This window comes from Oratosquilla oratoria, chromosome 11 (genome assembly GCF_046742065.1).
Source record: "Oratosquilla oratoria isolate Oo_2021 chromosome 11, ASM4674206v1, whole genome shotgun sequence".
Lineage (NCBI taxonomy): Eukaryota > Metazoa > Arthropoda > Malacostraca > Stomatopoda > Squillidae > Oratosquilla > Oratosquilla oratoria.
The window spans coordinates 47681304-47691303 of record NC_134787.1 but is presented as its reverse complement, the minus strand read 5'-3'; positions in this window follow the sequence as shown (position 1 = coordinate 47691303).

Sequence of the window (10000 nt, the reverse complement as noted above, 5' to 3'; positions counted from 1 at the left end):
CGAGAGAGAGAATAGAGAGAGAGAGTGAATGTAGAGGAGAGAGAGAGAGTAGAGACGAGTCGGATTGTGAGAGGAGAGGAGTGAGGGAGATAGGAGAGAGAGATGAGAGTAGTGAGTGAGAGGCGTGTAGCTATAGCGGAGGGTGAAGAGAGACGATTTGATTTGTGGTCGAGAGAGAGAGGGAGGAGAGAGGGAGGAGGGAGGCGTGGGGGAGAGGGGAGAGGGAGAGGGAGAGGTGAAGGTCTATTATATAGATATATTATAAATAATATATTATATATATAGAGAGATAGAGCATGAGCAGAGAGTGGAATGAGACGAGAGAGAGAGATAAGAGAGAGAGTGAATGAGAGAGAGAGAGTGAATGAGACTATGAGAATGCAGAGGAGAGAGGGGGATGGGAGAGGGAGAGATGATTATAGGTGAAGCGCGTTAGAGTGAAAGAGTGGGGTCTCCATGAGAGAGATGTCGAGAGAGAGAGAGAGAGGGCGGGGAGGGAGGTGGAGGATGTGGGGAGAGGGAGCGGGAGAGTAGGGAAGGATATATATATTTATTTAATATTATCATTTATTAATATATATATAAATATATATAGAGAGGGAGATAGACGATGAAGAGAGATCGGAAAAGAGGAGAGAAGAGAGAAATTAAGAGAGAGAGTGAAAGAGGGAAGAGAGAGAATAAGAGAGAGACGTGCAATGAAGAGGGTGAGACGAGAGGGAGAGAAGACATGACGAGAGAAGGAGGGAGGGAGATGAAGAGAGGAGAGAAGGGAGAGAGAGGGAGAGAGAGACCGGAGAGTAAGAGAAATGAGAAGACAGAGAGAGAGAGAGTCTGGAGAGAGAGAGAGAGAGACGAGGGGTGGGGGGTGGAGCAGGGAGGAGGAGAGGGGAGAGGGAGAGAAGGTATGTGAGAGAGCTGAGAGAGAGGAGAGTTGAGAGAATTAGAGAGAGAGAGGTAGAGATTGAGAGAGAGATAATAAGAGAGAGGGAGAGAGAATGAGAGATCGAGAGAGAATAAGAGAGGAGAGGGAAGAGAGAAGGAGAGATGCGATGAGAGAGGAATAAGAGAGAGAGAGCGAGGAGCGATGGAGTGATAGAAGAGAGATAAAGAGGAGGGAGAGAGAAGGAGAGATAGAGAGAGTAAATAAGAGAGTGAGCGAGCTAGAGAGTAGAGGAGAGAGAGAGAGAGCTGAGACGAGAGAGGGAAGAGAGAGACGGATGTGAGAGAGGAGAAGGGAGGACAGATCGGATGAAGAAGGGAGAGAGACGAGCAGTGGAATGAGAGAGAGAGAGTGGAGGAGAGAGGAGATGAGATGAGAGAGGAGAGGGGAGCGGAGAGGGAGCGGGACAGGAAGAGAGAGAGATGTAGGGAGATAGAGGATAGAGAGAGAGAGAGAGATTGAGAGAGATATAAGAGAGAGAATAAGAGGAGAGAGATTGAGAGTGAATAAGAGAGGAGAAATTAGAAAGAGTAGGGATAGAGAGAATGGAGAGATATGAGTAGAGAGGGATGATAGAAGGAGAGCTAGAGAGAGGAGAGAGATAGAGAGAGAGGAGATAGAGAGAGTGAGAATAATGGAGAGTTAGAGGGATGTGAGAGAAGGAGAGCTAGGGAAGAGAATAGAGAGAGTAGAGACTGGAGGCAGGATGAAGAATAGAGAGAGAATAAGGTAGGAGAGGAGATGAGGAGAGAGAGAAGAAAAGGAGTGAGAGATGATGAGAGGAGGAGCAGAGAGAGAGAGAGATAGAGAGAGAGAGGAGAGAGAGTTGATTCTGAGAGTGATGAGAGGTATTGGAGAGTGGAGATGAGGGAGACCGATAGAGAAGAGTGAGAGAGAGAGATGAGGGGAGAGGCGGAGTGGTGAAGTGAGTGAGAGGGAGAGTAAGAGGTGAGAGTGGTCGAGGACAAGGTGAAGGAAAGAAAGGAGAGGAAAAGGGTGAGGAAGAAGAGAGAGTTAGAGAGAGGGTGTGTGTGTGCTAGTGTGTGTGTGTGTGTGTGTGTGTGTGTGTGTTTGTGTGTGTGTGTGTGTCTGTGTCGTTGTGTGTGTGTGTGTGTGTTGTGAGGAGGAGAGAGAGAGGCAGATGCGTGTTGAGGGAGATTGAGTAGATGAGACGAGGTATTCTGAGAGATGAGGAGGAGAGAGAGATGAAGAGGGAGGAGGTGGTGAGGGAATAAGGGAGAGGGAGAGTGGTGAGTGGAAAGGGAAAGGGAACAGGGAGAGGAAAGAGGAAAAGCGAGAGGGAGAGAGCTAGGGAGGGAGTGGGGTGTGGAGGGGAGAGGGAGGGAGAGTAAGAGAGAGAGAGTTGGGGAAGGGAAGTGAGAGAGAGAGAGTGAGAGAGAGTGATGAGGAGAGAGATGAGAGATAGAGAGATTGAGAGAGAAGAGAGATGAGAGTTAGATAGATAGATAGATAGATAGATTAGATAGATAGAAGATAGATAGATAGATGGAATAGTATGGACTTGATGGATAGTTTAGATTTGGATGAAATAGATGGATAGATAGACCAAATAATTAGATAAATTAAAATAAATAGATGAATCGGAGTTAGATAGTTAGATTGGATATATTATATATATTATATTATAATGTATATATTATTTTATATTTATGTATATTTATATCATATATATCTCTTATATATATATATCTATAATATATATATATATATATGTATATATATGAAAAGAGAGACGAGGTGAGAGTAGAGGAAGAGAGCGTATTTTGTTAAAAAAACATGCCGAAACTACTCATGGAAGAACTCCACACACCACTGTATCAGTTGAGTGTATTGGTACCTTTGGCAGAGCGAATTGCAAGTTTTTTGGTTGACATTATCATACTATTGTTATTAGACGGATTGAAAATACCAAACTTTTTTTTTATAGCACATTGTATAGTGTTCTAAATACGCACATCAATTTACATGAAGATCCGTAAACCAGATATTTTTGCTCCATAAATTTAGTCAGAGATTAATTCGTAGACTAAATGAGAAAAACTTGGATATGTGAGGCTATGTTAGGGATACAAATCCTTCAGATAAGTTTCCGGAGACTCTCCCAATATCGCCGCCGACAAAGACAACGGCCGAGGTATTCGATGTCGTTCATTTTCCGCTTGACTGGGCTCTCGTAGGTCGCATCATCGCTCTGTGTCCCGTCGTTCTTCTTGTTCCAGGAATTGTTTATCCAGACGTCTTACGGTTTCTGATGATGCAACCCCCTTTGCACTCCTTTTTCTTTCACTCTGCCGCTTGTTGATTTTTATCCGACTTGTACAACTAGTAGCATATTCAGAAACGTGCTGGTTTCACATTCATTTAGTCGTGGGTTCGAATCCCGAACTTCTCTCTCGATTCCTGTCAGTGACTGTTGGACAAGAAGCACAGGTGACGGCTTCGGCTACAGCTGGTCAGCGCCTCATGGCGTAGACGCCCCCCCCCCCCATTGGTTATTCTTCTTAGGGAAACACTTTCACATGCGACATCAGCATTCACAAATGATAACGAGTCCTTTGGGCCCACAACAATCACTTGTATTTAGAACTAACACATCCTTAAAAGTTGAGTTACAGAACAAAGAAGCTAGATTTTGACGTGCAAACCCTGCCTTGTTTCTACATAGGAACATTTCATTATCATAGTGTTGCATAACTGATAAACAAGAATAGTCAATGTTACACGTGAAAGTAATTATAAAACTGAAAACCGGGTGTTAAATACAGCGTTTATGGTGTCTATTACATACATACATACATATATACATACATACATACATACATACATACATAAATACATGCATACATACATACACACACGCGGTCACACACACACACACACACACACACACACACACACACACACACACACACACACACACACACACACACACACACACACACACACACATACACACACGTGGCGTAGTGGTAGGTTTCGCGGCCGCCACTTCGGCGGTCCGGGTTCGAACTTCGCTATGTGTGTGAGTGTGTGTGTGTGTGTGTGTGTGTGTGTGTGTGTGTGTGTGTGTGTGTGTGTGTGTGTGTGTGTGTGTGTGTGTGTGTTTCTGTGTGTGTGTGTGTGTGTGTGTGTGTGTGTGTGTGAGTGTGTGTGTGTGTGTGTGTGTGTGTGTGTGTGTGTGTGTGTGTGTGAGTGTGTGTGTGTGTGTGTGTTTGTGTGCGTGCGTGTTTGTGTGTATTTGTGCGTGCGAGTGCGAGTTTATGTGTATGCTTGTGTGTGTGTGTACGAGCGCGCGCGCATGTGGTGTTTAGAGTTCCTAGCTGCCACTACGGCGGTCCGAGTTCTAATCCCGCCCTGGGCTGAAAAAAATTACTATCGCTACGCTGGGAGTCGTTACTTTAACTCTTATGGGCAGGGAGTTGAGTGTGTGTGGGTGTGGGTGTAAGGTCAATGGATTACCTATAGACTCGGTCATATATGAGTTCCGACTTCTCTTCCGGGAAGGAAATAGCTGTCGATCACGAGTCCAACAAGTGATCTAAGGCAATATTGAATCACTCACTCACACACACACACACACACCCACGCGCGCACACACACACACACACACACACACACACACACACACACACACACACACACACACACACACACACACACACACACACACACACACACACACACACACACACACACACACACACACACACACACACACACACACACACACACACGTTTTGCCGCAGTTTATTACATATCAATGCGTTTTACTGTGTCATTTTCTATATATTTATACTTTGTGTGATCCAATTCTCCATTTCCTTTACTTTTGCATTCCTTTGGCATTTGAAAGTTTAGTATTTTTTTTCTATTCTTTCCAAACCCCTGTTTCTCTTGATCTGTCTATGCCATCGCGAGATCTAGCCATTAAACACTTTGCTCTTTCTCTCGCTCTTATTTCTTTGCTGTGCCTTTGTCATTTTATAATGTAGAACGTGCTTTGATCCTTTTGAATTCTCAATTGACTTGCTTGTCTGTTTGTTACTTTGAGGTTTAGTTAGAACGTGCTACAATTATTTCCCATTCTCGTTTTCCTTTGTCCTCTTCCTTTGTCATTTAGAGGCCTAGTTTGACTAGAAAATCGATTCTCTTGTCCTCGTGTTGTTCCGGGAAACTTCTGGCTTTACGAGTTTCATTGACGTCATTCTTTTGTTTGTTGAGTGACCCACTTGTCGGGTTTCCTTACTCTTGGCGGCGCCACGGGGTTCAAGTCATGGCACACTCTCCCCGCTTTGTTTTCTATGACCATGATCCCCCCAAAAAATCTTGTTTTCGCTTTGCCTTTATTACAGAGGGGCGGCGTTTAGTTTTTTTTTGTCTTTTTCGTTTGTATGTTTCTTCTTTGTTGTCCCCCTCTTTCTCTTTCTCCCTCCTTCCCTCTCTCCCTCCCTACCTCTCTCCCTCCCTCCCTCTCTCTCTCCCTATCTCCCTCTCTTTTTCACCCTCTTTTATATTCTCTCTCCTTCACTCCCTCTCTCACACTCTGTCTCTCTCACTCTCTCTCTCACTCTCTCTCACACACTCTCTCTCAACTCCCTCTCATACTCTTTCTCTCTCTAACACTCTCTCACTCTCTCTCACAAACTCTCACACACTCTCTCTCATACTCTCTCTCTCACACTCTCTCTCTCTCTCACAGTCTCTCACACACTCTCTCTTTCTCACTCGCTCTCACACTCTCACACACTATTTCTCTCACACTCTCTCACACCATCTCTTACACACTATCTCTTACTCTCACACCCTCTCACACCCCCTCTTTCTCCCTCTCTCACACTCTCTCACACCCCCTCTTTCTCCCTCTCTCACACTCTCTCACACCCCCTCTCTCTCCCTCTGTCTCTTCCTCTGTCGTTTTGTCTCCCCCTCTCTTGTTCTATCTCTCCCTCTCTCTCTCTCTCTCTCTCTCTCTCTCTCTCTCTCTCGCCCTCTCTCTCTCACCCTCTCTCTCACTCCCTCTCTCTCTCTCCCTCTGTCTCTCTCCCTCTGTCTCTCACCCTTTCTCTCCCCCTCTCTCTCCCCCTCTCTCTCCCCCTCTCTCTCCCCCTCTCACTCCCTCTCTCTCTCCCTCTCTCTCTCACCCTTTCTCTCCCCCTCTCTCTCCCCCTCTCTCTCACTCCCTCTTTTTCTCCCTCTCTCTCCCTATCTCTACCTTTTCTCTCCCGCTCTCTCTGTCCCTCTCACGTCTTGAAAAGACCAGGAAAAGTACTTTGTCGCTGTTTGTGAATCGAAATGGATAATACAGTGCTTCCTTGATACAAAGAATAAACGACTAGTAAATGAGATAGAGAAGATAAAGCCTAGTTGCAGATAAAAAGCTGTCATTGCTAATGTTAGTGGCAACGACCTGTTTCTCAAGACTAAAGGGACAAGTAATACAGAAGAGATTCTCCTTGATGTTTGGTTGATCAATGATGGACTCAAGCATAAGACAGATAAAAGGATTATTATAGAAATTCTACCTCGATTGGGAGTATTTTCACCTAGCTAGCAAGGCAATAGGCACTGGCGAGAGGCTATATGATGGCATACGGTTTGTGGATCCATGTGACATCTTTTATGGACGAAGCGATTTGTTCGCAAAAGCTTGCGTGGATCTTATCAACCGATCACACGGTGAACCTTGTTCTTTACCGTGTCATCCCCTCAGATCCGAGAAGGACTCCTGCTCTAAGGGAGAAGCCTATTCCTCAGGTTTTACCCTCAGTTGAAAGCTCTTCTGGTGAAGAACCTGCTTTCTCGTACAGGGATGTGGTACCTACCTCACCAGAGGCGCCAGGAGACAGACAGACAGACAGACAGACAGACAGACAGACAGACAGACAGACAGACAGACAGACAGACAGACAGACAGACAGACAGACAGACAGACAGACAGACAGACAGACAGACAGACAGACAGACAGACAGACAGACAGACAGACAGACAGACAGACAGACAGACAGACAGACAGACAGACAGACAGACAGACACACACAGACACACACACACACACACACACACACACACACACACACACACACACACACACACACACACACACACACACACACACACACACACAAAAAGACACCTCCTCCTCCCCCGGCCCCGATTTGGATGAGGGGTCACCTGTAGGACCCTCCTTAAGTTAGTTAGGAAACGAGTAAAGCAGAGGGAGCGCCTAATATCACGTGACTCCTTCGATGTCGTATTATCTAATGCAAGGTCCATTAGAAAAAAATGCTAGAGTTCAAAGTATTTCTAGCAGCAAAATTTTTTGACATCGTAGCCATTACAGAATCCTGGATACACACAAATGGACGCGACTTTATCAGCAAATTTGAAATTTCAGGGTAAACACTGTTTCACAAAATAGGATGAATCAGGAAGGGGTAGGACTAGTGATGTACAGCAGAGGTTCCTTGTCTCCTATCGAGCGTACATTAAACACAGAGAAAGAACTACTTAGTATGGACCTTCAGCTAAGAGAAGTATTGTACGGATTTATTTTAGTATAAAGCCCACCACATCAGCGTCTCGACGAGGACGATGAGTTATACACAGAAATTACTTATTTGATAAGCGAGAATACAGCTGTTATTTTATGGGATTTCAACTGTCATGTAAACTGGGAAGACAGAACAGGGGACAGTGAAAGTAGAAGGTTTCTTCACTTTGCAAATGAATCCTTTTTTTGCCCAATGAGTGAGGAAATGCACTAGATCTTGTGTTCATCACTGAGGATAACATTGTACACAATGTATCTGTGGATGAGGCCTTAGGTGGAAATGATCACAATGTCGTTAGATTGATATTATGTGTGCCTGAACTCAACTCATTACTCTTGATTTGAAAAGAGCTAATCTTGCTGAGCTGTGATGAATTGGTTCACTGGTAACTGATGTAGGTGTTCATGAGTCTTGGGACTCATTCCATGATCGCTCTATTGAACAAAAGGCAGAGTTTGTTCCGAATAAAATAGTCAAAAAAGAACGTCGGCAACCTAAATAGTTGACACGAGAGATAGGAAGAGCGATTACAAAGGCGGAGCATGCCGACAGGAGACCTTTTGGTCCATATCTAGGTCGGATGCGAAAAAAATCATAATAATAATAAATTAATAAATAAAAACTATAACAATGTAAATAACAAATAAAATACATAGATAAATAAATAAGATACATAAATAAATATGAAATACATAAATAAAGGACAGGAAAATTTCTTATCGCCGCTATAAGGTAAACCGAAGTGGTTCTGCCCATCAAAAACATATTCGCTTGCACAGGCGAATTGAAAGAATGATAGAAGCTGCAAGACCTGATGAAGAGTAGAGGGTGGCCGCATCTTGCAAGGATAATCCAAATGAGTTCTTTAGCTGCGTTAACAGCAAAGACCAATTAAAACAAAATTGGTTCTCTTTGCGTGACTGTAATGGAAAGCTTCAGAACAGAGACCTCGAGATGGCTGATATTCTCAACGCACATTTCTCTTCAGTAATCTATGAACCAATTCCGGTACACGAGGGAGAGTTCATGGAGAATGTTCAGTGTGCGAACATCGAAATCTTAGCCAGACTAGACAAACTTTGCGTAAACAAATCTCCTGGTCCGTATGGGTTCCTGCCAAAGCTACTGCGGGAAGTTCGCGAGAAGGTGGTTCTCCACCTAGTGAAGATCTTCAACGAGTCTCTGCGGACAGGAGAATTGCCTAGGGACTGGCGGGAGGCAAACGTGACTCCCGTCTTTAAGAAAGGGGATCGCGCAAATCCGGGGAATTATCAACCTATCAGCCTTACTTTCATCGTATGAAAGTTACCGGAATGTGTCATTTGGGGATATAATAGTCGAGTTTCCGGAGAGAAATAATCTGTTATTAGAATTGCAGCATGTTTTTTGGCTTCACAGATCACGCTTAACCAACCTGATAGATTTCTCCCATGTGATGCTTCAAGAATATGATAGGAACAGAGCAATCGAAATAATCTATCTCGACTTACAGAATTTTTTTTTATAAAGTGTCTTATAAGAGGTTAATGTCAAAAGTTCGAGCCATGGGTATTAAATTGGATTGAAGCCTGGTTGAAAGATAGAAGACAGCGTGTAGATTAATGGGACATCGTGGGGTATCAGTGGGGTACCCCAAGGATCTGTATTAGGTCCGCTCCTCTTCATCATCTATATCAGTGATATAGATGTTGGCATTGCGAGCCACATAGCTAAATTGGGAGCAAATGTCGCAACACCTGAAAGTGTAGAAATTCTTAGGTCAGACTCAGAGAAAGTGGGAATGGGTTCTGAGAAGTGGATGATGCTATTTAATCTGGATAAATGCAAGATTATGCATATCGGGCATGTAAACCCGAGGGCAGACTATTATCTTCTGGGTCATAAAATATCAAAAACAGAATTGGAAAAAGAATTGGGTGTCTTGATTAGCAGCGACCTCAAGTCCTCAAAACCGTGCATTGAAGTAGAAAAGAAGGCACAAAGACTATTAGGCTACATCAGAAGACAGTTTCGTTACCGGAACCACGAAATAGTTTAGTCAATTCACAATTCTCTAGTTCGTCCCCATCTTGAATACGCCGTCCAGTTCTGGTCGCCGAACTTGAGGATGGACGTGGAGAGGCTAGAACGAGTTCAGGCGCGAGCAACAAAACTTATTCCCTCCATTAGACACATGGGTTACCAAAGGCATTTCAAGGCTTTGGGGGTGTCTTTTCCCTATAAACCAGGCAGGAGATTACTAGGATAGTTAATAGAGGTTTTCAAAATACCTCAAGGATTTGATAACATTGACTATCGATATCTCTTTAGCTTGAATGTAAATGCCACTCGCAATCATGGGTGGAAGCTCAATCGCCCTCGTTACCCCTGTGACTTTTTTTACCTATAAAATCTGCAACACTTGGAGCAGACTACAAAAAACAACAACAACAACGTGGTAAAAAGTTCCTCAGTTGAGCAGTTGAGGTCGGTTAGACAAGGAAC